This window comes from Alosa sapidissima, chromosome 4 (genome assembly GCF_018492685.1).
Source record: "Alosa sapidissima isolate fAloSap1 chromosome 4, fAloSap1.pri, whole genome shotgun sequence".
Lineage (NCBI taxonomy): Eukaryota > Metazoa > Chordata > Actinopteri > Clupeiformes > Clupeidae > Alosa > Alosa sapidissima.
The window spans coordinates 12,866,818-12,890,857 of NC_055960.1; the positions used below are offsets into that span (position 1 = coordinate 12,866,818).

The 24,040-nt window shown below is 40.6% G+C and overlaps 45 non-coding genes across 45 annotated transcripts; all 45 read right to left on the minus strand.

The window, feature by feature from the left end:
• Positions 1 to 192: 192 nt before the first annotated feature.
• On the minus strand, positions 193 to 275 carry trnal-uaa. Its single transcript has one exon. It is a non-coding gene; the product is annotated as a tRNA-Leu (tRNA).
• A 441-nt stretch (positions 276 to 716) lies between these two features.
• trnal-uaa lies at positions 717 to 799 on the minus strand. The gene has a single exon. It is a non-coding gene; the product is annotated as a tRNA-Leu (tRNA).
• Positions 800 to 1,240: 441 nt separating this feature from the next.
• trnal-uaa lies at positions 1,241 to 1,323 on the minus strand. The gene has a single exon. It is a non-coding gene; the product is annotated as a tRNA-Leu (tRNA).
• A 441-nt stretch (positions 1,324 to 1,764) lies between these two features.
• Positions 1,765 to 1,847, minus strand: trnal-uaa. Its single transcript has one exon. It is a non-coding gene; the product is annotated as a tRNA-Leu (tRNA).
• A 441-nt stretch (positions 1,848 to 2,288) lies between these two features.
• trnal-uaa lies at positions 2,289 to 2,371 on the minus strand. The gene has a single exon. It is a non-coding gene; the product is annotated as a tRNA-Leu (tRNA).
• A 441-nt stretch (positions 2,372 to 2,812) lies between these two features.
• On the minus strand, positions 2,813 to 2,895 carry trnal-uaa. Its single transcript has one exon. It is a non-coding gene; the product is annotated as a tRNA-Leu (tRNA).
• A 441-nt stretch (positions 2,896 to 3,336) lies between these two features.
• trnal-uaa lies at positions 3,337 to 3,419 on the minus strand. The gene has a single exon. It is a non-coding gene; the product is annotated as a tRNA-Leu (tRNA).
• A 441-nt stretch (positions 3,420 to 3,860) lies between these two features.
• On the minus strand, positions 3,861 to 3,943 carry trnal-uaa. The gene has a single exon. It is a non-coding gene; the product is annotated as a tRNA-Leu (tRNA).
• Positions 3,944 to 4,384: 441 nt separating this feature from the next.
• On the minus strand, positions 4,385 to 4,467 carry trnal-uaa. Its single transcript has one exon. It is a non-coding gene; the product is annotated as a tRNA-Leu (tRNA).
• A 435-nt stretch (positions 4,468 to 4,902) lies between these two features.
• On the minus strand, positions 4,903 to 4,985 carry trnaf-aaa. The gene has a single exon. It is a non-coding gene; the product is annotated as a tRNA-Phe (tRNA).
• Positions 4,986 to 5,420: 435 nt separating this feature from the next.
• trnal-uaa lies at positions 5,421 to 5,503 on the minus strand. Its single transcript has one exon. It is a non-coding gene; the product is annotated as a tRNA-Leu (tRNA).
• Positions 5,504 to 5,944: 441 nt separating this feature from the next.
• On the minus strand, positions 5,945 to 6,027 carry trnal-uaa. Its single transcript has one exon. It is a non-coding gene; the product is annotated as a tRNA-Leu (tRNA).
• Positions 6,028 to 6,468: 441 nt separating this feature from the next.
• Positions 6,469 to 6,551, minus strand: trnal-uaa. Its single transcript has one exon. It is a non-coding gene; the product is annotated as a tRNA-Leu (tRNA).
• Positions 6,552 to 6,992: 441 nt separating this feature from the next.
• On the minus strand, positions 6,993 to 7,075 carry trnal-uaa. Its single transcript has one exon. It is a non-coding gene; the product is annotated as a tRNA-Leu (tRNA).
• Positions 7,076 to 7,516: 441 nt separating this feature from the next.
• On the minus strand, positions 7,517 to 7,599 carry trnal-uaa. Its single transcript has one exon. It is a non-coding gene; the product is annotated as a tRNA-Leu (tRNA).
• A 441-nt stretch (positions 7,600 to 8,040) lies between these two features.
• On the minus strand, positions 8,041 to 8,123 carry trnal-uaa. Its single transcript has one exon. It is a non-coding gene; the product is annotated as a tRNA-Leu (tRNA).
• Positions 8,124 to 8,564: 441 nt separating this feature from the next.
• On the minus strand, positions 8,565 to 8,647 carry trnal-uaa. Its single transcript has one exon. It is a non-coding gene; the product is annotated as a tRNA-Leu (tRNA).
• Positions 8,648 to 9,088: 441 nt separating this feature from the next.
• Positions 9,089 to 9,171, minus strand: trnal-uaa. The gene has a single exon. It is a non-coding gene; the product is annotated as a tRNA-Leu (tRNA).
• A 441-nt stretch (positions 9,172 to 9,612) lies between these two features.
• trnal-uaa lies at positions 9,613 to 9,695 on the minus strand. The gene has a single exon. It is a non-coding gene; the product is annotated as a tRNA-Leu (tRNA).
• Positions 9,696 to 10,146: 451 nt separating this feature from the next.
• Positions 10,147 to 10,229, minus strand: trnal-uaa. Its single transcript has one exon. It is a non-coding gene; the product is annotated as a tRNA-Leu (tRNA).
• A 441-nt stretch (positions 10,230 to 10,670) lies between these two features.
• Positions 10,671 to 10,753, minus strand: trnal-uaa. The gene has a single exon. It is a non-coding gene; the product is annotated as a tRNA-Leu (tRNA).
• A 441-nt stretch (positions 10,754 to 11,194) lies between these two features.
• trnaf-aaa lies at positions 11,195 to 11,277 on the minus strand. Its single transcript has one exon. It is a non-coding gene; the product is annotated as a tRNA-Phe (tRNA).
• A 441-nt stretch (positions 11,278 to 11,718) lies between these two features.
• On the minus strand, positions 11,719 to 11,801 carry trnal-uaa. Its single transcript has one exon. It is a non-coding gene; the product is annotated as a tRNA-Leu (tRNA).
• A 451-nt stretch (positions 11,802 to 12,252) lies between these two features.
• Positions 12,253 to 12,335, minus strand: trnal-uaa. Its single transcript has one exon. It is a non-coding gene; the product is annotated as a tRNA-Leu (tRNA).
• Positions 12,336 to 12,776: 441 nt separating this feature from the next.
• Positions 12,777 to 12,859, minus strand: trnal-uaa. Its single transcript has one exon. It is a non-coding gene; the product is annotated as a tRNA-Leu (tRNA).
• A 451-nt stretch (positions 12,860 to 13,310) lies between these two features.
• On the minus strand, positions 13,311 to 13,393 carry trnal-uaa. Its single transcript has one exon. It is a non-coding gene; the product is annotated as a tRNA-Leu (tRNA).
• Positions 13,394 to 13,834: 441 nt separating this feature from the next.
• On the minus strand, positions 13,835 to 13,917 carry trnal-uaa. The gene has a single exon. It is a non-coding gene; the product is annotated as a tRNA-Leu (tRNA).
• A 441-nt stretch (positions 13,918 to 14,358) lies between these two features.
• Positions 14,359 to 14,441, minus strand: trnal-uaa. Its single transcript has one exon. It is a non-coding gene; the product is annotated as a tRNA-Leu (tRNA).
• A 441-nt stretch (positions 14,442 to 14,882) lies between these two features.
• On the minus strand, positions 14,883 to 14,965 carry trnaf-aaa. The gene has a single exon. It is a non-coding gene; the product is annotated as a tRNA-Phe (tRNA).
• Positions 14,966 to 15,406: 441 nt separating this feature from the next.
• Positions 15,407 to 15,489, minus strand: trnal-uaa. The gene has a single exon. It is a non-coding gene; the product is annotated as a tRNA-Leu (tRNA).
• A 451-nt stretch (positions 15,490 to 15,940) lies between these two features.
• trnal-uaa lies at positions 15,941 to 16,023 on the minus strand. Its single transcript has one exon. It is a non-coding gene; the product is annotated as a tRNA-Leu (tRNA).
• A 441-nt stretch (positions 16,024 to 16,464) lies between these two features.
• trnal-uaa lies at positions 16,465 to 16,547 on the minus strand. The gene has a single exon. It is a non-coding gene; the product is annotated as a tRNA-Leu (tRNA).
• Positions 16,548 to 16,988: 441 nt separating this feature from the next.
• Positions 16,989 to 17,071, minus strand: trnal-uaa. Its single transcript has one exon. It is a non-coding gene; the product is annotated as a tRNA-Leu (tRNA).
• Positions 17,072 to 17,512: 441 nt separating this feature from the next.
• Positions 17,513 to 17,595, minus strand: trnaf-aaa. The gene has a single exon. It is a non-coding gene; the product is annotated as a tRNA-Phe (tRNA).
• A 441-nt stretch (positions 17,596 to 18,036) lies between these two features.
• Positions 18,037 to 18,119, minus strand: trnal-uaa. The gene has a single exon. It is a non-coding gene; the product is annotated as a tRNA-Leu (tRNA).
• Positions 18,120 to 18,570: 451 nt separating this feature from the next.
• Positions 18,571 to 18,653, minus strand: trnal-uaa. The gene has a single exon. It is a non-coding gene; the product is annotated as a tRNA-Leu (tRNA).
• Positions 18,654 to 19,094: 441 nt separating this feature from the next.
• trnal-uaa lies at positions 19,095 to 19,177 on the minus strand. The gene has a single exon. It is a non-coding gene; the product is annotated as a tRNA-Leu (tRNA).
• A 975-nt stretch (positions 19,178 to 20,152) lies between these two features.
• Positions 20,153 to 20,235, minus strand: trnaf-aaa. The gene has a single exon. It is a non-coding gene; the product is annotated as a tRNA-Phe (tRNA).
• A 441-nt stretch (positions 20,236 to 20,676) lies between these two features.
• trnal-uaa lies at positions 20,677 to 20,759 on the minus strand. The gene has a single exon. It is a non-coding gene; the product is annotated as a tRNA-Leu (tRNA).
• Positions 20,760 to 21,210: 451 nt separating this feature from the next.
• trnal-uaa lies at positions 21,211 to 21,293 on the minus strand. Its single transcript has one exon. It is a non-coding gene; the product is annotated as a tRNA-Leu (tRNA).
• Positions 21,294 to 21,734: 441 nt separating this feature from the next.
• trnal-uaa lies at positions 21,735 to 21,817 on the minus strand. The gene has a single exon. It is a non-coding gene; the product is annotated as a tRNA-Leu (tRNA).
• Positions 21,818 to 22,268: 451 nt separating this feature from the next.
• On the minus strand, positions 22,269 to 22,351 carry trnal-uaa. Its single transcript has one exon. It is a non-coding gene; the product is annotated as a tRNA-Leu (tRNA).
• A 468-nt stretch (positions 22,352 to 22,819) lies between these two features.
• Positions 22,820 to 22,902, minus strand: trnal-uaa. Its single transcript has one exon. It is a non-coding gene; the product is annotated as a tRNA-Leu (tRNA).
• A 441-nt stretch (positions 22,903 to 23,343) lies between these two features.
• On the minus strand, positions 23,344 to 23,426 carry trnal-uaa. Its single transcript has one exon. It is a non-coding gene; the product is annotated as a tRNA-Leu (tRNA).
• A 443-nt stretch (positions 23,427 to 23,869) lies between these two features.
• On the minus strand, positions 23,870 to 23,952 carry trnal-uaa. The gene has a single exon. It is a non-coding gene; the product is annotated as a tRNA-Leu (tRNA).
• Positions 23,953 to 24,040: the final 88 nt, after the last annotated feature.

Sequence of the window (24,040 nt, forward strand, 5' to 3'; positions counted from 1 at the left end):
TGTACAAAAAATTATAATTCTGCTTGTGGTTTGGGCTGTGGCAGCACATGTTGTGCTTTGAAGGAGGACCTATAACATTGGCCACAATGAACCAGAGCCACAGATGTATGGCATGAAGAACATGAAAGTAATGGTGTGTTAGTTGCAATTCAATAATCAGGGTTGTCCCAGCCTCTGCACCATTAAGATAGTTACCAGGAGTGGGGGTCGAACCCACGAGGACATACGTCCATTGGATCTTAAGTCCAACGCCTTAACCACTCGGCCATCCTGGTGCTCAAACGTGAAAAATCAAGTGATGACATAATTGTCATGTACCTATAGCAACCATTTTAAGTCAAAGAAACCGTTTGTACAAAAGAGGACATTTGACTTATATATCTGAGTATGTCTCTCTTGATGGAGATGTCATTCTATCAAGAGGGCCTTTATGGATCCCGGGTACAACATGCAGCACGTGCGGTTAAGCAGCTTCTGTGTTGTTGTTTTTGTATCTTGCAGGACTGCATTGGAATTTTTGTGTGTGTACAAAAAATTATAATTCTGCTTGTGGTTTGGGCTGTGGCAGCACATGTTGTGCTTTGAAGGAGGACCTATAACATTGGCCACAATGAACCAGAGCCACAGATGTATGGCATGAAGAACATGAAAGTAATGGTGTGTTAGTTGCAATTCAATAATCAGGGTTGTCCCAGCCTCTGCACCATTAAGATAGTTACCAGGAGTGGGGGTCGAACCCACGAGGACATACGTCCATTGGATCTTAAGTCCAACGCCTTAACCACTCGGCCATCCTGGTGCTCAAACGTGAAAAATCAAGTGATGACATAATTGTCATGTACCTATAGCAACCATTTTAAGTCAAAGAAACCGTTTGTACAAAAGAGGACATTTGACTTATATATCTGAGTATGTCTCTCTTGATGGAGATGTCATTCTATCAAGAGGGCCTTTATGGATCCCGGGTACAACATGCAGCACGTGCGGTTAAGCAGCTTCTGTGTTGTTGTTTTTGTATCTTGCAGGACTGCATTGGAATTTTTGTGTGTGTACAAAAAATTATAATTCTGCTTGTGGTTTGGGCTGTGGCAGCACATGTTGTGCTTTGAAGGAGGACCTATAACATTGGCCACAATGAACCAGAGCCACAGATGTATGGCATGAAGAACATGAAAGTAATGGTGTGTTAGTTGCAATTCAATAATCAGGGTTGTCCCAGCCTCTGCACCATTAAGATAGTTACCAGGAGTGGGGGTCGAACCCACGAGGACATACGTCCATTGGATCTTAAGTCCAACGCCTTAACCACTCGGCCATCCTGGTGCTCAAACGTGAAAAATCAAGTGATGACATAATTGTCATGTACCTATAGCAACCATTTTAAGTCAAAGAAACCGTTTGTACAAAAGAGGACATTTGACTTATATATCTGAGTATGTCTCTCTTGATGGAGATGTCATTCTATCAAGAGGGCCTTTATGGATCCCGGGTACAACATGCAGCATGTGCGGTTAAGCAGCTTCTGTGTTGTTGTTTTTGTATCTTGCAGGACTGCATTGGAATTTTTGTGTGTGTACAAAAAATTATAATTCTGCTTGTGGTTTGGGCTGTGGCAGCACATGTTGTGCTTTGAAGGAGGACCTATAACATTGGCCACAATGAACCAGAGCCACAGATGTATGGCATGAAGAACATGAAAGTAATGGTGTGTTAGTTGCAATTCAATAATCAGGGTTGTCCCAGCCTCTGCACCATTAAGATAGTTACCAGGAGTGGGGTTCGAACTCACGAGGACATACGTCCATTGGATCTTAAGTCCAACGCCTTAACCACTCGGCCATCCTGGTGCTCAAACGTGAAAAATCAAGTGATGACATAATTGTCATGTACCTATAGCAACCATTTTAAGTCAAAGAAACCGTTTGCACAAAAGAGGACATTTGACTTATATATCTGAGTATGTCTCTCTTGATGGAGATGTCATTCTATCAAGAGGGCCTTTATGGATCCCGGGTACAACATGCAGCACGTGCGGTTAAGCAGCTTCTGTGTTGTTGTTTTTGTATCTTGCAGGACTGCATTGGAATTTTTGTGTGTGTACAAAAAATTATAATTCTGCTTGTGGTTTGGGCTGTGGCAGCACATGTTGTGCTTTGAAGGAGGACCTATAACATTGGCCACAATGAACCAGAGCCACAGATGTATGGCATGAAGAACATGAAAGTAATGGTGTGTTAGTTGCAATTCAATAATCAGGGTTGTCCCAGCCTCTGCACCATTAAGATAGTTAGCAGGAGTGGGGGTCGAACCCACGAGGACATACGTCCATTGGATCTTAAGTCCAACGCCTTAACCACTCGGCCATCCTGGTGCTCAAACGTGAAAAATCAAGTGATGACATAATTGTCATGTACCTATAGCAACCATTTTAAGTCAAAGAAACCGTTTGTACAAAAGAGGACATTTGACTTATATATCTGAGTATGTCTCTCTTGATGGAGATGTCATTCTATCAAGAGGGCCTTTATGGATCCCGGGTACAACATGCAGCACGTGCGGTTAAGCAGCTTCTGTGTTGTTGTTTTTGTATCTTGCAGGACTGCATTGGAATTTTTGTGTGTGTACAAAAAATTATAATTCTGCTTGTGGTTTGGGCTGTGGCAGCACATGTTGTGCTTTGAAGGAGGACCTATAACATTGGCCACAATGAACCAGAGCCACAGATGTATGGCATGAAGAACATGAAAGTAATGGTGTGTTAGTTGCAATTCAATAATCAGGGTTGTCCCAGCCTCTGCACCATTAAGATAGTTACCAGGAGTGGGGGTCGAACCCACGAGGACATACGTCCATTGGATCTTAAGTCCAACGCCTTAACCACTCGGCCATCCTGGTGCTCAAACGTGAAAAATCAAGTGATGACATAATTGTCATGTACCTATAGCAACCATTTTAAGTCAAAGAAACCGTTTGTACAAAAGAGGACATTTGACTTATATATCTGAGTATGTCTCTCTTGATGGAGATGTCATTCTATCAAGAGGGCCTTTATGGATCCCGGGTACAACATGCAGCACGTGCGGTTAAGCAGCTTCTGTGTTGTTGTTTTTGTATCTTGCAGGACTGCATTGGAATTTTTGTGTGTGTACAAAAAATTATAATTCTGCTTGTGGTTTGGGCTGTGGCAGCACATGTTGTGCTTTGAAGGAGGACCTATAACATTGGCCACAATGAACCAGAGCCACAGATGTATGGCATGAAGAACATGAAAGTAATGGTGTGTTAGTTGCAATTCAATAATCAGGGTTGTCCCAGCCTCTGCACCATTAAGATAGTTACCAGGAGTGGGGGTCGAACCCACGAGGACATACGTCCATTGGATCTTAAGTCCAACGCCTTAACCACTCGGCCATCCTGGTGCTCAAACGTGAAAAATCAAGTGATGACATAATTGTCATGTACCTATAGCAACCATTTTAAGTCAAAGAAACCGTTTGTACAAAAGAGGACATTTGACTTATATATCTGAGTATGTCTCTCTTGATGGAGATGTCATTCTATCAAGAGGGCCTTTATGGATCCCGGGTACAACATGCAGCACGTGCGGTTAAGCAGCTTCTGTGTTGTTGTTTTTGTATCTTGCAGGACTGCATTGGAATTTTTGTGTGTGTACAAAAAATTATAATTCTGCTTGTGGTTTGGGCTGTGGCAGCACATGTTGTGCTTTGAAGGAGGACCTATAACATTGGCCACAATGAACCAGAGCCACAGATGTATGGCATGAAGAACATGAAAGTAATGGTGTGTTAGTTGCAATTCAATAATCAGGGTTGTCCCAGCCTCTGCACCATTAAGATAGTTACCAGGAGTGGGGTTCGAACCCACGAGGACATACGTCCATTGGATCTTAAGTCCAACGCCTTAACCACTCGGCCATCCTGGTGCTCAAACGTGAAAAATCAAGTGATGACATAATTGTCATGTACCTATAGCAACCATTTTAAGTCAAAGAAACCGTTTGCACAAAAGAGGACATTTGACTTATATATCTGAGTATGTCTCTCTTGATGGAGATGTCATTCTATCAAGAGGGCCTTTATGGATCCCGGGTACAACATGCAGCACGTGCGGTTAAGCAGCTTCTGTGTTGTTGTTTTTGTATCTTGCAGGACTGCATTGGAATTTTTGTGTGTGTACAAAAAATTATAATTCTGCTTGTGGTTTGGGCTGTGGCAGCACATGTTGTGCTTTGAAGGAGGACCTATAACATTGGCCACAATGAACCAGAGCCACAGATGTATGGCATGAAGAACATGAAAGTAATGGTGTGTTAGTTGCAATTCAATAATCAGGGTTGTCCCAGCCTCTGCACCATTAAGATAGTTAGCAGGAGTGGGGGTCGAACCCACGAGGACATACGTCCATTGGATCTTAAGTCCAACGCCTTAACCACTCGGCCATCCTGGTGCTCAAACGTGAAAAATCAAGTGATGACATAATTGTCATGTACCTATAGCAACCATTTTAAGTCAAAGAAACCGTTTGTACAAAAGAGGACATTTGACTTATATATCTGAGTATGTCTCTCTTGATGGAGATGTCATTCTATCAAGAGGGCCTTTATGGATCCCGGGTACAACATGCAGCACGTGCGGTTAAGCAGCTTCTGTGTTGTTGTTTTTGTATCTTGCAGGACTCCATTGGAATTTTTGTGTGTGTACAAAAAATTATAATTGTGGTTTGGGCTGTGGCAGCACATGTTGTGCTTTGAAGGAGGACCTATAACATTGGCCACAATGAACCAGAGCCACAGATGTATGGCATGAAGAACATGAAAGTAATGGTGTGTTAGTTGCAATTCAATAATCAGGGTTGTCCCAGCCTCTGCACCATTAAGATAGTTAGCAGGAGTGGGGTTCGTACCCACGAGGACATACGTCCATTGGATCTTTAGTCCAACGCCTTAACCACTCGGCCATCCTGGTGCTCAAACTTGAAAAATCAAGTGATGAAATAATTGTCATGTACCTATAGCAACCATTTTAAGTCAAAGAAACCGTTTGTACAAAAGAGGACATTTGACTTATATATCTGAGTATGTCTCTCTTGATGGAGATGTCATTCTATCAAGAGGGCCTTTATGGATCCCGGGTACAACATGCAGCACGTGCGGTTAAGCAGCTTCTGTGTTGTTGTTTTTGTATCTTGCAGGACTGCATTGGAATTTTTGTGTGTGTACAAAAAATTATAATTGTGGTTTGGGCTGTGGCAGCACATGTTGTGCTTTGAAGGAGGACCTATAACATTGGCCACAATGAACCAGAGCCACAGATGTATGGCATGAAGAACATGAAAGTAATGGTGTGTTAGTTGCAATTCAATAATCAGGGTTGTCCCAGCCTCTGCACCATTAAGACAGTTACCAGGAGTGGGGTTCGAACCGACGAGGACATACGTCCATTGGATCTTAAGTCCAATGCCTTAACCACTCGGCCATCCTGGTGCTCAAACTTGAAAAATCAAGTGATGACATCATTGTCATGTACCTATAGCAACCATTTTAAGTCAAAGAAACCGTTTGTACAAAAGAGGACATTTGACTTATATATCTGAGTATGTCTCTCTTGATGGAGATGTCATTCTATCAAGAGGGCCTTTATGGATCCCGGGTACAACATGCAGCACGTGCGGTTAAGCAGCTTCTGTGTTGTTGTTTTTGTATCTTGCAGGACTGCATTGGAATTTTTGTGTGTGTACAAAAAATTATAATTGTGCTTGTGGTTTGGGCTGTGGCAGCACATGTTGTGCTTTGAAGGAGGACCTATAACATTGGCCACAATGAATCAGAGCCACAGATGTATGGCATGAAGAACATGAAAGTAATGGTGTGTTAGTTGTAATTCAATAATCAGGGTTGTCCCAGCCTCTGCACCATTAAGATAGTTACCAGGAGTGGGGTTCGAACCCACGAGGACATACGTCCATTGGATCTTAAGTCCAACGCCTTAACCACTCGGCCATCCTGGTGCTCAAACTTGAAAAATCAAGTGATGACATCATTGTCATGTACCTATAGCAACCATTTTAAGTCAAAGAAACCGTTTGCACAAAAGAGGACATTTGACTTATATATCTGAGTATGTCTCTCTTGATGGAGATGTCATTCTATCAAGAGGGCCTTTATGGATCCCGGGTACAACATGCAGCACGTGCGGTTAAGCAGCTTCTGTGTTGTTGTTTTTGTATCTTGCAGGACTGCATTGGAATTTTTGTGTGTGTACAAAAAATTATAATTCTGCTTGTGGTTTGGGCTGTGGCAGCACATGTTGTGCTTTGAAGGAGGACCTATAACATTGGCCACAATAAATCAGAGCCACAGATGTATGGCATGAAGAACATGAAAGTAATGGTGTGTTAGTTGTAATTCAATAATCAGGGTTGTCCCAGCCTCTGAACCATTAAGATAGTTACCAGGAGTGGGGTTCGAACCCACGAGGACATACGTCCATTGGATCTTAAGTCCAACGCCTTAACCACTCGGCCATCCTGGTGCTCAAACTTGAAAAATCAAGTGATGACATCATTGTCATGTACCTATAGCAACCATTTTAAGTCAAAGAAACCGTTTGCACAAAAGAGGACATTTTACTTATATATCTGAGTATGTCTCTCTTGATGGAGATGTCATTCTATCAAGAGGGCCTTTATGGATCCCGGGTACAACATGCAGCACGTGCGGTTAAGCAGCTTCTGTGTTGTTGTTTTTGTATCTTGCAGGACTGCATTGGAGTTTTTGTGTGTGTACAAAAAATTATAATTCTGCTTGAGGTTTGGGCTGTGGCAGCACATGTTGTGCTTTGAAGGAGGACCTATAACATTGGCCACAATGAACCAGAGCCACAGATGTATGGCATGAAGAACATGAAAGTAATGGTGTGTTAGTTGCAATTCAATAATCAGGGTTGTCCCAGCCTCTGCACCATTAAGATAGTTACCAGGAGTGGGGTTCGAACCCACGAGGACATACGTCCATTGGATCTTAAGTCCAACGCCTTAACCACTCGGCCATCCTGGTGCTCAAACTTGAAAAATCAAGTGATGACATCATTGTCATGTACCTATAGCAACCATTTTAAGTCAAAGAAACCGTTTGCACAAAAGAGGACATTTGACTTATATATCTGAGTATGTCTCTCTTGATGGAGATGTCATTCTATCAAGAGGGCCTTTATGGATCCCGGGTACAACATGCAGCACGTGCGGTTAAGCAGCTTCTGTGTTGTTGTTTTTGTATCTTGCAGGACTGCATTGGAATTTTTGTGTGTGTACAAAAAATTATAATTCTGCTTGTGGTTTGGGCTGTGGCAGCACATGTTGTGCTTTGAAGGAGGACCTATAACATTGGCCACAATGAACCAGAGCCACAGATGTATGGCATGAAGAACATGAAAGTAATGGTGTGTTAGTTGCAATTCAATAATCAGGGTTGTCCCAGCCTCTGCACCATTAAGATAGTTACCAGGAGTGGGGTTCGAACCCACGAGGACATACGTCCATTGGATCTTAAGTCCAACGCCTTAACCACTCGGCCATCCTGGTGCTCAAACGTGAAAAATCAAGTGATGACATAATTGTCATGTACCTATAGCAACCATTTTAAGTCAAAGAAACCGTTTGTACAAAAGAGGACATTTGACTTATATATCTGAGTATGTCTCTCTTGATGGAGATGTCATTCTATCAAGAGGGCCTTTATGGATCCCGGGTACAACATGCAGCACGTGCGGTTAAGCAGCTTCTGTGTTGTTGTTTTTGTATCTTGCAGGACTGCATTGGATTTTTTGTGTGTGTACAAAAAATTATAATTGTGATTGTGGTTTGGGCTGTGGCAGCACATGTTGTGCTTTGAAGGAGGACCTATAACATTGGCCACAATGAACCAGAGCCACAGATGTATGGCATGAAGAACATGAAAGTAATGGTGTGTTAGTTGCAATTCAATAATCAGGGTTGTCCCAGCCTCTGCACCATTAAGACAGTTACCAGGAGTGGGGTTCGAACCCACGAGGACATACGTCCATTGGATCTTAAGTCCAACGCCTTAACCACTCGGCCATCCTGGTGCTCAAACTTGAAAAATCAAGTGATGACATAATTGTCATGTACCTATAGCAACCATTTTAAGTCAAAGAAACCGTTTGTACAAAAGAGGACATTTGACTTATATATCTGAGTATGTCTCTCTTGATGGAGATGTCATTCTATCAAGAGGGCCTTTATGGATCCCGGGTACAACATGCAGCACGTGCGGTTAAGCAGCTTCTGTGTTGTTGTTTTTGTATCTTGCAGGACTGCATTGGAATTTTTGTGTGTGTACAAAAAATTATAATTCTGCTTGTGGTTTGGGCTGTGGCAGCACATGTTGTGCTTTGAAGGAGGACCTATAACATTGGCCACAATGAACCAGAGCCACAGATGTATGGCATGAAGAACATGAAAGTAATGGTGTGTTAGTTGCAATTCAATAATCAGGGTTGTCCCAGCCTCTGCACCATTAAGATAGTTACCAGGAGTGGGGGTCGAACCCACGAGGACATACGTCCATTGGATCTTAAGTCCAACGCCTTAACCACTCGGCCATCCTGGTGCTCAAACGTGAAAAATCAAGTGATGACATAATTGTCATGTACCTATAGCAACCATTTTAAGTCAAAGAAACCGTTTGTACAAAAGAGGACATTTGACTTATATATCTGAGTATGTCTCTCTTGATGGAGATGTCATTCTATCAAGAGGGCCTTTATGGATCCCGGGTACAACATGCAGCACGTGCGGTTAAGCAGCTTCTGTGTTGTTGTTTTTGTATCTTGCAGGACTGCATTGGATTTTTTGTGTGTGTACAAAAAATTATAATTGTGATTGTGGTTTGGGCTGTGGCAGCACATGTTGTGCTTTGAAGGAGGACCTATAACATTGGCCACAATGAACCAGAGCCACAGATGTATGGCATGAAGAACATGAAAGTAATGGTGTGTTAGTTGCAATTCAATAATCAGGGTTGTCCCAGCCTCTGCACCATTAAGACAGTTACCAGGAGTGGGGTTCGAACCCACGAGGACATACGTCCATTGGATTTTAAGTCCAACGCCTTAACCACTCGGCCATCCTGGTGCTCAAACTTGAAAAATCAAGTGATGACATAATTGTCATGTATCTATAGCAACCATTTTAAGTCAAAGAAACCGTTTGTACAAAAGAGGACATTTGACTTATATATCTGAGTATGTCTCTCTTGATGGAGATGTCATTCTATCAAGAGGGCTTTTATGGATCCCGGGTACAACATGCAGCACGTGCGGTTAAGCAGCTTCTGTGTTGTTGTTTTTGTATCTTGCAGGACTGCATTGGAATTTTTGTGTGTGTACAAAAAATTATAATTCTGCTTGTGGTTTGGGCTGTGGCAGCACATGTTGTGCTTTGAAGGAGGACCTATAACATTGGCCACAATGAACCAGAGCCACAGATGTATGGCATGAAGAACATGAAAGTAACGGTGTGTTAGTTGCAATTCAATAATAAGGGTTGTCCCAGCCTCTGCACCATTAAGATAGTTACCAGGAGTGGGGTTCGAACCCACGAGGACATACGTCCATTGGATCTTAAGTCCAACGCCTTAACCACTCGGCCATCCTGGTGCTTGCACCTGTAAACACAAGTGATGAGATCATTATCATGTTATGTATAAACCATTTTGAACCATGTTTTTTATTGTCACTTATAAACCCTTAGCTCATAAGACTTTTTATTCCTAATAGATTTTGGCTTGAGATATTTTTTGTAATTGACCTTTACATTTTGTTATAATTAATTTCCATTTTAGAGAAATTAGTTATTCATTTCTTGGCCTTAAATTTGACTTTTTTTGGGGAAATGTTGTAGCCTAAAGAACCATTTGTACAAAAAGGACATTTGATAACTGTTATATATGAGTTAATCCCTCTTGATGTAGAGGTTTTTCCACTAGTGTTTAATGCCGCCTTTAGTTTTAATATTTCCATTTATAAGTAATTATAATCCACAGAGAAGCAGTTGCATTTAATTCGTCAAGATCATCACGGCAGTGTCACTCTTCAGCATTAAGATATTTACAAGGAGTGGGGTTCGAACCCACGAGGACATACGTCCATGGGATCTTAAGTCCAACGCCTTAACCACTCGGCCATCCTGGTGCTCAAACTTGAAAAATCAAGTGATGACATCATTGTCATGTACCTATAGCAACCATTTTAAGTCAAAGAAACCGTTTGTACAAAAGAGGACATTTGACTTATATATCTGAGTATGTCTCTCTTGATGGAGATGTCATTCTATCAAGAGGGCCTTTATGGATCCCGGGTACAACATGCAGCACGTGCGGTTAAGCAGCTTCTGTGTTGTTGTTTTTGTATCTTGCAGGACTGCATTGGAATTTTTGTGTGTGTACAAAAAATTATAATTGTGCTTGTGGTTTGGGCTGTGGCAGCACATGTTGTGCTTTGAAGGAGGACCTATAACATTGGCCACAATGAATCAGAGCCACAGATGTATGGCATGAAGAACATGAAAGTAATGGTGTGTTAGTTGCAATTCAATAATCCGGGTTGTCCCAGCCTCTGCACCATTAAGATAGTTACCAGGAGTGGGGTTCGAACCCACGAGGACATACGTCCATTGGATCTTAAGTCCAACGCCTTAACCACTCGGCCATCCTGGTGCTCAAACTTGAAAAATCAAGTGATGACATCATTGTCATGTACCTATAGCAACCATTTTAAGTCTAAGAAACCGTTTGCACAAAAGAGGACATTTGACTTATATATCTGAGTATGTCTCTCTTAATGGAGATGACATTCTATCAAGAGGGACTTTATGGATCCCGGGTACAATATGCAGCACGTGCGGTTAAGCAGCTTCTGTGTTGTTGTTTTTGTATCTTGCAGGACTGCATTGGAATTTTTGTGTGTGTACAAAAAATTATAATTCTGCTTGTGGTTTGGGCTGTGGCAGCACATGTTGTGCTTTGAAGGAGGACCTATAACATTGGCCACAATGAACCAGAGCCACAGATGTATGGCATGAAGAACATGAAAGTAATGGTGTGTTAGTTGCAATTCAATAATCAGGGTTGTCCCAGCCTCTGCACCATTAAGATAGTTAGCAGGAGAGGGGTTCGTACCCACGAGGACATACGTCCATTGGATCTTTAGTCCAACGCCTTAACCACTCGGCCATCCTGGTGCTCAAACTTGAAAAATCAAGTGATGAAATAATTGTCATGTACCTATAGCAACCATTTTAAGTCGAAGAAACCGTTTGTACAAAAGAGGACATTTGACTTATATATCTGAGTATGTCTCTCTTGATGGAGATGTCATTCTATCAAGAGGGCTTTTATGGATCCCGGGTACAACATGCAGCACGTGCGGTTAAGCAGCTTCTGTGATGTTGTTTTTGTATCTTGCAGGACTGCATTGGAATTTTTGTGTGTGTACAAAAAATTATAATTCTGCTTGTGGTTTGGGCTGTGGCAGCACATGTTGTGCTTTGAAGGAGGACCTATAACATTGGCCACAATGAACCAGAGCCACAGATGTATGGCATGAAGAACATGAAAGTAACGGTGTGTTAGTTGCAATTCAATAATAAGGGTTGTCCCAGCCTCTGCACCATTAAGATAGTTACCAGGAGTGGGGTTCGAACCCACGAGGACATACGTCCATTGGATCTTAAGTCCAACGCCTTAACCACTCGGCCATCCTGGTGCTTGCACCTGTAAACACAAGTGATGAGATCATTATCATGTTATGTATAAACCATTTTGAACCATGTTTTTTATTGTCACTTATAAACCCTTAGCTCATAAGACTTTTTATTCCTAATAGATTTTGGCTTGAGATATTTTTTGTAATTGACCTTTACCTTTTGTTATAATTAATTTCCATTTTAGAGAAATTAGTTATTCATTTCTTGGCCTTAAATTTGACTTTTTTGGGGGAAATGTTGTAGCCTAAAGAACCATTTGTACAAAAAGGACATTTGATAACTGTTATATATGAGTTAATCCCTCTTGATGTAGAGGTTTTTCCACTAGTGTTTAATGCCGCCTTTAGTTTTAATATTTCCATTTATAAGTAATTATAATCCACAGAGAAGCAGTTGCATTTAATTCATCAAGATCATCACGGCAGTGTCACTCTTCAGCATTAAGATATTTACAAGGAGTGGGGTTCGAACCCACGAGGACATACGTCCATGGGATCTTAAGTCCAACGCCTTAACAACTCGGCCATCCTGGTGCTCAAACTTGAAAAATAAAGTGATGACATCATTGTCATGTACCTATAGCAACCATTTTCAGCCAAAGAAATCGTTTGTACAAAAGAGGACATTTGACTTATATATCTGAGTATGTCTCTCTTGATGGAGATGTCATTCTATCAAGAGGGCCTTCATGGATCCCGGGTACAACATGCGGCACGTGCGGTTAAGCAGCTTCTGTGTTGTTGTTTTTGTATCTTGCAGGACTGCATTGGAATTTTTGTGTGTGTACAAAAAATTATAATTGTGCTTGTGGTTTGGGCTGTGGCAGCACATGTTGTGCTTTGAAGGAGGACCTATAACATTGGCCAGAATGAAGCAGAGCCACAGATGTATGGCATGAAGAACATGAAAGTAATGGTGTGTTAGTTGCAATTCAATAATCAGGGTTGTCCCAGCCTCTGCACCATTAAGATAGTTACCAGGAGTGGGGTTCGAACCCACGAGGACATACGTCCATTGGATCTTAAGTCCAACGCCTTAACCACTCGGCCATCCTGGTGCTTGCACCTGTAAACACAAGTGATGAGATCATTATCATGTTATGTATAAACCATTTTGAACCATGTTTTTTATTGTCACTTATAAACCCTTAGCTCATAAGACTTTTTATTCCTAATAGATTTTGGCTTGAGATATTTTTTGTAATTGACCTTTACATTTTGTTATAATTAATTTCCATTTTAGAGAAATTAGTTATTCATTTCTTGGCCTTAAATTTGACTTTTTTTGGGGAAATGTTGTAGCCTAAAGAACCATTTGTACAAAAAGGACATTTGATAACTGTTATATATGAGTTAATCCCTGTTGATGTAGAGGTTTTTCCACTAGTGTTTAATGCCGCCTTTAGTTTTAATATTTCCATTTATAAGTAATTATAATCCACAGAGAAGCAGTTGCATTTAATTCGTCAAGATCATCACGGCAGTGTCACTCTTCAGCATTAAGATATTTACAAGGAGTGGGGTTCGAACCCACGAGGACATACGTCCATGGGATCTTAAGTCCAACGCCTTAACAACTCGGCCATCCTGGTGCTCAAACTTGAAAAATAAAGTGATGACATCATTGTCATGTACCTATAGCAACCATTTTCAGCCAAAGAAATCGTTTGTACAAAAGAGGACATTTGATTTATATATCTGAGTATGTCTCTCTTGATGGAGATGTCATTCTATCAAGAGGGCCTTCATGGATCCCGGGTACAACATGCGGCACGTGCGGTTAAGCAGCTTCTGTGTTGTTGTTTTTGTATCTTGCAGGACTGCATTGGAATTTTTGTGTGTGTACAAAAAATTATAATTGTGCTTGTGGTTTGGGCTGTGGCAGCACATGTTGTGCTTTGAAGGAGGACCTATAACATTGGCCACGATGAAGCAGAGCCACAGATGTATGGCATGAAGAACATGAAAGTAATGGTGTGTTAGTTGCAATTCAATAATCAGGGTTGTCCCAGCCTCTGCACCATTAAGATAGTTACCAGGAGTGGGGTTCGAACCCACAAGGACATACGTCCATTGGATCTTAAGTCCAACGCCTTAACCACTCGGCCATCCTGGTGCTCAAACTTGAAAAATAAAGTGATGACATCATTGTCATGTACCTATAGCAACCATTTTCAGCCAAAGAAATCGTTTGTACAAAAGAGGACATTTGACTTATATATCTGAGTATGTCTCTCTTGATGGAGATGTCATTCTATCAAGAGGGCCTTTATGGATCCCGGGTACAACATGCAGCACGTGCGGTTAAGCAGCTTCTGTGTTGTTGTTTTTGTATCTTGCAGGACTGCATTGGAATTTTTGTGTGTGTACAAAAAATTATAATTGTGCTTGTGGTTTGGGCTGTGGCAGCACATGTTGTGCTTTGAAGGAGGACCTATAACATTGGCCACAATGAATCAGAGCCACAGATGTATGGCATGAAGAACATGAAAGTAATGGTGTGTTAGTTGCAATTCAATAATCCGGGTTGTCCCAGCCTCTGCACCATTAAGATAGTTACCAGGAGTGGGGTTCGAACCCACGAGGACATACGTCCATTGGATCTTAAGTCCAACGCCTTAACCACTCGGCCATCCTGGTGCTCAAACTTGAAAAATAAAGTGATGACATCATTGTCATGTACCTATAGCAACCATTTTAAGTCAAAGAAATCGTTTGTACAAAAGAGGACATTTGACTTATATATCTGAGTATGTCTCTCTTAATGGAGATGACATTCTATCAAGAGGGCCTTTATGGATCCCGGGTACAATATGCAGCACGTGCGGTTAAGCAGCTTCTGTGTTGTTGTTTTTGTATCTTGCAGGACTGCATTGGAATTTTTGTGTGTGTACAAAAAATTATAATTCTGCTTGTGGTTTGGGCTGTGGCAGCACATGTTGTGCTTTGAAGGAGGACCTATAACATTGGCCACAATGAACCAGAGCAACAGATGTATGGCATGAAGAACATGAAAGTAATGGTGTGTTAGTTGCAATTCAATAATCAGGGTTGTCCCAGCCTCTGCACCATTAAGATAGTTAGCAGGAGTGGGGTTCGTACCCATGAGGACATACGTCCATTGGATCTTTAGTCCAACGCCTTAACCACTCGGCCATCCTGGTGCTCAAACTTGAAAAATCAAGTGATGAAATAATTGTCATGTACCTATAGCAACCATTTTAAGTCGAAGAAACCGTTTGTACAAAAGAGGACATTTGACTTATATATCTGAGTATGTCTCTCTTGATGGAGATGTCATTCTATCAAGAGGGCTTTTATGGATCCCGGGTACAACATGCAGCACGTGCGGTTAAGCAGCTTCTGTGATGTTGTTTTTGTATCTTGCAGGACTGCATTGGAATTTTTGTGTGTGTACAAAAAATTATAATTGTGCTTGTGGTTTGGGCTGTGGCAGCACATGTTGTGCTTTGAAGGAGGACCTATAACATTGGCCACAATGAACCAGAGCCACAGATGTATGGCATGAAGAACATGAAAGTAACGGTGTGTTAGTTGCAATTCAATAATAAGGGTTGTCCCAGCCTCTGCACCATTAAGATAGTTACCAGGAGTGGGGTTCGAACCCACGAGGACATACGTCCATTGGATCTTAAGTCCAACGCCTTAACCACTCGGCCATCCTGGTGCTTGCACCTGTAAACACAAGTGATGAGATCATTATCATGTTATGTATAAACCATTTTGAACCATGTTTTTTATTGTCACTTGTAAACCCTTAGCTCATAAGACTTTTTATTCCTAATAGATTTTGGCTTGAGATATTTTTTGTAATTGACCTTTACATTTTGTTATAATTAATTTCCATTTTAGAGAAATTAGTTATTCATTTCTTGGCCTTAAATTTGACTTTTTTTGGGGAAATGTTGTAGCCTAAAGAACCATTTGTACAAAAAGGACATTTGATAACTGTTATATATGAGTTAATCCCTCTTGATGTAGAGGTTTTTCCACTAGTGTTTAATGCCGCCTTTAGTTTTAATATTTCCATTTATAAGTAATTATAATCCACAGAGAAGCAGTTGCATTTAATTCGTCAAGATCATCACGGCAGTGTCACTCTTCAGCATTAAGATATTTACAAGGAGTGGGGTTCGAACCCACGAGGACATACGTCCATGGGATCTTAAGTCCAACGCCTTAACAACTCGGCCATCCTGGTGCTCAAACTTGAAAAATAAAGTGATGACATCATTGTCATGTACCTATAGCAACCATTTTCAGCCAAAGAAATCGTTTGTACAAAAGAGGACATTTGATTTATATATCTGAGTATGTCTCTCTTGATGGAGATGTCATTCTATCAAGAGGGCCTTCATGGATCCCGGGTACAACATGCGGCACGTGCGGTTAAGCAGCTTCTGTGTTGTTGTTTTTGTATCTTGCAGGACTGCATTGGAATTTTTGTGTGTGTACAAAAAATTATAATTGTGCTTGTGGTTTGGGCTGTGGCAGCACATGTTGTGCTTTGAAGGAGGACCTATAACATTGGCCACGATGAAGCAGAGCCACAGATGTATGGCATGAAGAACATGAAAGTAATGGTGTGTTAGTTGCAATTCAATAATCAGGGTTGTCCCAGCCTCTGCACCATTAAGATAGTTACCAGGAGTGGGGTTCGAACCCACAAGGACATACGTCCATTGGATCTTAAGTCCAACGCCTTAACCACTCGGCCATCCTGGTGCTCAAACTTGAAAAATAAAGTGATGACATCATTGTCATGTACCTATAGCAACCATTTTCAGCCAAAGAAATCGTTTGTACAAAAGAGGACATTTGACTTATATATCTGAGTATGTCTCTCTTGATGGAGATGTCATTCTATCAAGAGGGCCTTTATGGATCCCGGGTACAACATGCAGCACGTGCGGTTAAGCAGCTTCTGTGTTGTTGTTTTTGTATCTTGCAGGACTGCATTGGAATTTTTGTGTGTGTACAAAAAATTATAATTGTGCTTGTGGTTTGGGCTGTGGCAGCACATGTTGTGCTTTGAAGGAGGACCTATAACATTGGCCACAATGAATCAGAGCCACAGATGTATGGCATGAAGAACATGAAAGTAATGGTGTGTTAGTTGCAATTCAATAATCCGGGTTGTCCCAGCCTCTGCACCATTAAGATAGTTACCAGGAGTGGGGTTCGAACCCACGAGGACATACGTCCATTGGATCTTAAGTCCAACGCCTTAACCACTCGGCCATCCTGGTGCTCAAACTTGAAAAATAAAGTGATGACATCATTGTCATGTACCTATAGCAACCATTTTAAGTCAAAGAAATCGTTTGTACAAAAGAGGACATTTGACTTATATATCTGAGTATGTCTCTCTTAATGGAGATGACATTCTATCAAGAGGGCCTTTATGGATCCCGGGTACAATATGCAGCACGTGCGGTTAAGCAGCTTCTGTGTTGTTGTTTTTGTATCTTGCAGGACTGCATTGGAATTTTTGTGTGTGTACAAAAAATTATAATTCTGCTTGTGGTTTGGGCTGTGGCAGCACATGTTGTGCTTTGAAGGAGGACCTATAACATTGGCCACAATGAACCAGAGCAACAGATGTATGGCATGAAGAACATGAAAGTAATGGTGTGTTAGTTGCAATTCAATAATCAGGGTTGTCCCAGCCTCTGCACCATTAAGATAGTTAGCAGGAGTGGGGTTCGTACCCATGAGGACATACGTCCATTGGATCTTTAGTCCAACGCCTTAACCACTCGGCCATCCTGGTGCTCAAACTTGAAAAATCAAGTGATGAAATAATTGTCATGTACCTATAGCAACCATTTTAAGTCGAAGAAACCGTTTGTACAAAAGAGGACATTTGACTTATATATCTGAGTATGTCTCTCTTGATGGAGATGTCATTCTATCAAGAGGGCTTTTATGGATCCCGGGTACAACATGCAGCACGTGCGGTTAAGCAGCTTCTGTGATGTTGTTTTTGTATCTTGCAGGACTGCATTGGAATTTTTGTGTGTGTACAAAAAATTATAATTGTGCTTGTGGTTTGGGCTGTGGCAGCACATGTTGTGCTTTGAAGGAGGACCTATAACATTGGCCACAATGAACCAGAGCCACAGATGTATGGCATGAAGAACATGAAAGTAACGGTGTGTTAGTTGCAATTCAATAATAAGGGTTGTCCCAGCCTCTGCACCATTAAGATAGTTACCAGGAGTGGGGTTCGAACCCACGAGGACATACGTCCATTGGATCTTAAGTCCAACGCCTTAACCACTCGGCCATCCTGGTGCTTGCACCTGTAAACACAAGTGATGAGATCATTATCATGTTATGTATAAACCATTTTGAACCATGTTTTTTATTGTCACTTGTAAACCCTTAGCTCATAAGACTTTTTATTCCTAATAGATTTTGGCTTGAGATATTTTTTGTAATTGACCTTTACATTTTGTTATAATTAATTTCCATTTTAGAGAAATTAGTTATTCATTTCTTGGCCTTAAATTTGACTTTTTTTGGGGAAATGTTGTAGCCTAAAGAACCATTTGTACAAAAAGGACATTTGATGACTGTTATATATGAGTTAATCCATCTTGATGTAGAGGTTTTTCCACTAGTGTTTAATGCCGCCTTTAGTTTTAATATTTCCATTTATGAGTAATTATAATCCACAGAGAAGCAGTTGCATTTAATTCGTCAAGATCATCACGGCAGTGTCACTCTTCAGCATTAAGATATTTACAAGGAGTGGGGTTCGAACCCACGAGGACATACGTCCATGGGATCTTAAGTCCAACGCCTTAACAACTCGGCCATCCTGGTGCTCAAACTTGAAAAATAAAGTGATGACATCATTGTCATGTACCTATAGCAACCATTTTCAGCCAAAGAAATCGTTTGTACAAAAGAGGACATTTGACTTATATATCTGAGTATGTCTCTCTTGATGGAGATGTCATTCTATCAAGAGGGCCTTCATGGATCCCGGGTACAACATGCGGCACGTGCGGTTAAGCAGCTTCTGTGTTGTTGTTTTTGTATCTTGCAGGACTGCATTGGAATTTTTGTGTGTGTACAAAAAATTATAATTGTGCTTGTGGTTTGGGCTGTGGCAGCACATGTTGTGCTTTGAAGGAGGACCTATAACATTGGCCACAATGAAGCAGAGCCACAGATGTATGGCATAAAGAACATGAAAGTAATGGTGTGTTAGTTGCAATTCAATAATCAGGGTTGTCCCAGCCTCTGCACCATTAAGATAGTTACCAGGAGTGGGGTTCGAACCCACGAGGACATACGTCCATTGGATCTTAAGTCCAACGCCTTAACCACTCGGCCATCCTGGTGCTTGCACCTGTAAACACAAGTGATGAGATCATTATCATGTTATGTATAAACCATTTTGAACCATGTTTTTTATTGTCACTTATAAACCCTTAACTCATAAGACTTTTTATTCCTAATAGATTTTGGCTTGAGATATTTTTTGTAATTGACCTTTACATTTTGTTATAATTAATTTCCATTTTAGAGAAATTAGTTATTCATTTCTTGGCCTTAAATTTGACTTTTTTTGGGGAAATGTTGTAGCCTAAAGAACCATTTGTACAAAAAGGACATTTGATAACTGTTATATATGAGTTAATCCCTCTTGATGTAGAGGTTTTTCCACTAGTGTTTAATGCCGCCTTTAGTTTTAATATTTCCATTTATAAGTAATTATAATCCACAGAGAAGCAGTTGCATTTAATTCGTCAAGATCATCACGGCAGTGTCACTCTTCAGCATTAAGATATTTACAAGGAGTAGGGTTCGAACCCACGAGGACATACGTCCATGGGATCTTAAGTCCAACGCCTTAACAACTCGGCCATCCTGGTGCTCAAGCTTGAAAAATAAAGTGATGACATCATTGTCATGTACCTATAGCAACCATTTTCAGCCAAAGAAATCGTTTGTACAAAAGAGGACATTTGACTTATATATCTGAGTATGTCTCTCTTGATGGAGATGTCATTCTATCAAGAGGGCCTTAATGGATCCCGGGTACAATATGCGGCACGTGCGGTTAAGCAGCTTCAGTGTTGTTGTTTTTGTATCTTGCAGGACTGCATTGGAATTTTTGTGTGTGTACAAAAAATTATAATTCTACTTGTGGTTTGGGCTGTGGCAGCACATGTTGTGCTTTGAAGGAGGACCTATAACATTGGCCACAGTGAACCAGAGCCACAGATGTATGGCATGAAGAACATGAAAGTAATGGTGTGTTAGTTGCAATTCAATAATCAGGGTTGTCCCAGCCTCTGCACCATTAAGATAGTTAGCAGGAGTGGGGTTCGTACCCATGAGGACATACGTCCATTGGATCTTTAGTCCAACGCCTTAACCACTCGGCCATCCTGGTGCTCAAACTTGAAAAATCAAGTGATGAAATAATTGTCATGTACCTATAGCAACCATTTTAAGTCGAAGAAACCGTTTGTACAAAAGAGGACATTTGACTTATATATCTGAGTATGTCTCTCTTGATGGAGATGTCATTCTATCAAGAGGGCTTTTATGGATCCCGGGTACAACATGCAGCACGTGCGGTTAAGCAGCTTCTGTGATGTTGTTTTTGTATCTTGCAGGACTGCATTGGAATTTTTGTGTGTGTACAAAAAATTATAATTGTGCTTGTGGTTTGGGCTGTGGCAGCACATGTTGTGCTTTGAAGGAGGACCTATAACATTGGCCACAATGAACCAGAGCCACAGATGTATGGCATGAAGAACATGAAAGTAACGGTGTGTTAGTTGCAATTCAATAATAAGGGTTGTCCCAGCCTCTGCACCATTAAGATAGTTACCAGGAGTGGGGTTCGAACCCACGAGGACATACGTCCATTGGATCTTAAGTCCAACGCCTTAACCACTCGGCCATCCTGGTGCTTGCACCTGTAAACACAAGTGATGAGATCATTATCATGTTATGTATAAACCATTTTGAACCATGTTTTTTATTGTCACTTGTAAACCCTTAGCTCATAAGACTTTTTATTCCTAATAGATTTTGGCTTGAGATATTTTTTGTAATTGACCTTTACATTTTGTTATAATTAATTTCCATTTTAGAGAAATTAGTTATTCATTTCTTGGCCTTAAATTTGACTTTTTTTGGGGAAATGTTGTAGCCTAAAGAACCATTTGTACAAAAAGGACATTTGATGACTGTTATATATGAGTTAATCCATCTTGATGTAGAGGTTTTTCCACTAGTGTTTAATGCCGCCTTTAGTTTTAATATTTCCATTTATGAGTAATTATAATCCACAGAGAAGCAGTTGCATTTAATTCGTCAAGATCATCACGGCAGTGTCACTCTTCAGCATTAAGATATTTACAAGGAGTGGGGTTCGAACCCACGAGGACATACGTCCATGGGATCTTAAGTCCAACGCCTTAACAACTCGGCCATCCTGGTGCTCAAACTTGAAAAATAAAGTGATGACATCATTGTCATGTACCTATAGCAACCATTTTCAGCCAAAGAAATCGTTTGTACAAAAGAGGACATTTGACTTATATATCTGAGTATGTCTCTCTTGATGGAGATGTCATTCTATCAAGAGGGCCTTCATGGATCCCGGGTACAACATGCGGCACGTGCGGTTAAGCAGCTTCTGTGTTGTTGTTTTTGTATCTTGCAGGACTGCATTGGAATTTTTGTGTGTGTACAAAAAATTATAATTGTGCTTGTGGTTTGGGCTGTGGCAGCACATGTTGTGCTTTGAAGGAGGACCTATAACATTGGCCACAATGAAGCAGAGCCACAGATGTATGGCATGAAGAACATGAAAGTAATGGTGTGTTAGTTGCAATTCAATAATCAGGGTTGTCCCAGCCTCTGCACCATTAAGATAGTTACCAGGAGTGGGGTTCGAACCCACGAGGACATACGTCCATTGGATCTTAAGTCCAACGCCTTAACCACTCAGCCATCCTGGTTCTTTCACCTGTAAACACAAGTGATGAGATCATTATCATGTTATGTATAAACCATTTTGAACCATGTTTTTTATTGTCACTTGTAAACCCATAGATCATAAGACTTTTTATTCCTAATAGATTTTGGCTTGAGATATTTTTTTTAATTGACCTTTACATTTTGTTATAATTAATTTCCATTTTAGAGAATTTAGTTATTCATTTCTTGGCCTTAAATTTGACTTTTTTTTGGGAAATGTTGTAGCCTAAAGAACCATTTGTACAAAAAGCACATTTGATGACTGTTATATGTGAGTTAATCCTTCTTGATGTAGAGGTTTTTCTACTAGTGTTTAATGCCGCATTTAGTTTTAATATATCCATTTATGAGTAATTATAATCCACAGAGAAGCAGTTGCATGTAATTCGTCAGGCTCATCACGGCAGTGTCACTATTCAGCATTAAGATAGATACCAGGAGTGGGGTTTGAACCCACGAGGACATACGTCCATTGGATCTTAAGTCCAACGCCTTAACCACTCGGCCATCCTGGTGCTTGTACCTGTAAACACATGTGATGAGTTCATTATCATGTCATGTATAAACCATTTTGAACCATGTTTTTTATTGTCACTTGTAAACCCTTAGCGCATAAGAGTGCGCTAAGGTATATTCCTAATAGATTTTGGCTTGAGGTATTTTTTGTAATTGACCTTTACATTTTGTTATAATTAATTTCCATTTTAGAGAAATTAGTTATTCATTTCTTGGCCTTAAATTTGACTTTTTGGGGGGAAATGTTGTAGCCTAAAGAACCATTTGTACAAAAAGGACATTTGATGACTGATATATGCGAGTTAATCCTTCTTGATGTAGAGGTTTTTCCACTAGTGTTTAATGCAGCATTTAGTTTTAATATTTCCATTTATGAGTAATTATAATCCACAGAGAAGCAGTTCAATCAGTTCCATTTAATTCGTCAGGCTCATCACGGCAGTGTCACTCTTCAGCATTAAGATAGTTACCAGGAGTGGGGTTCGAACCCACGAGGACATACGTCCATTGGATCTTAAGTCCAACGCCTTAACCACTCGGCCATCCTGGTGCTCAAACTTGAAAAATCTAGTGATGACATCATTGTCATGTACATATAGCAACCATTTTAAGCCAAAGAAATCATTTGTACAAAAAAGGACATTTGACTCATATATCTGGGTATGTCTCTCTTGATGGAGATGTCATTCCATCAAGACGGCCTTTATGGATCCCGGGTACAACATGCGACACGTGCGGTTAAGCAGCTTCTGTGTTGTTGTTTTTGTATCTTGCAGGACTGCATTGGAATTTTTGTGTGTGTACAAAAAATTATAATTGTGCTTGTGGTTTGGGCTGTGGCAGCACATGTTGTGCTTTGAAGGAGGACCTATAACATTGGCCACAATGAACCAGAGCCACAGATGTATGGCATGAAGAACATGAAAGTAATGGTGTGTTAGTTGCAATTCAATAATCAGGGTTGTCCCAGCCTCTGCACCATTAAGATAGTTACCAGGAGTGGGGTTCGAACCCACGAGGACATACGTCCATTGGATTTTAAGTCCAACGCCTTAACCACTCGGCCATCCTGGTGCTTGCACCTATAAACACAAGTGATTATCATGTTATGTATAAACCATTTTGAACCATGTTTTTTATTGTCACTTGTAAACCCATAGATCATAAGACTTTTTATTCCTAATAGATTTTGGCTTGAGATATTTTTTGTAATTGACCTTTACATTTTGTTATAATTAATTTCCATTTTAGAGAATTTAGTTATTCATTTCTTGGCCTTAAATTTGACTTTTTTTTGGGAAATGTTGTAGCCTAAAGAACCATTTGTACAAAAAGCACATTTGATGACTGTTATATGTGAGTTAATCCTTCTTGATGTAGAGGTTTTTCTACTAGTGTTTAATGCCGCATTTAGTTTTAATATATCCATTTATGAGTAATTATAATCCACAGAGAAGCAGTTGCATGTAATTCGTCAGGCTCATCACGGCAGTGTCACTATTCAGCATTAAGATAGATACCAGGAGTGGGGTTCGAACCCACGAGGACATACGTCCATTGGATCTTAAGTCCAAAGCCTTAACCACTCGGCCATCCTGGTGCTTGTACCTGTAAACACAAGTGATGAGTTCATTATCATGTCATGTATAAACCATTTTGAACCATGTTTTTTATTGTCACTTGTAAAC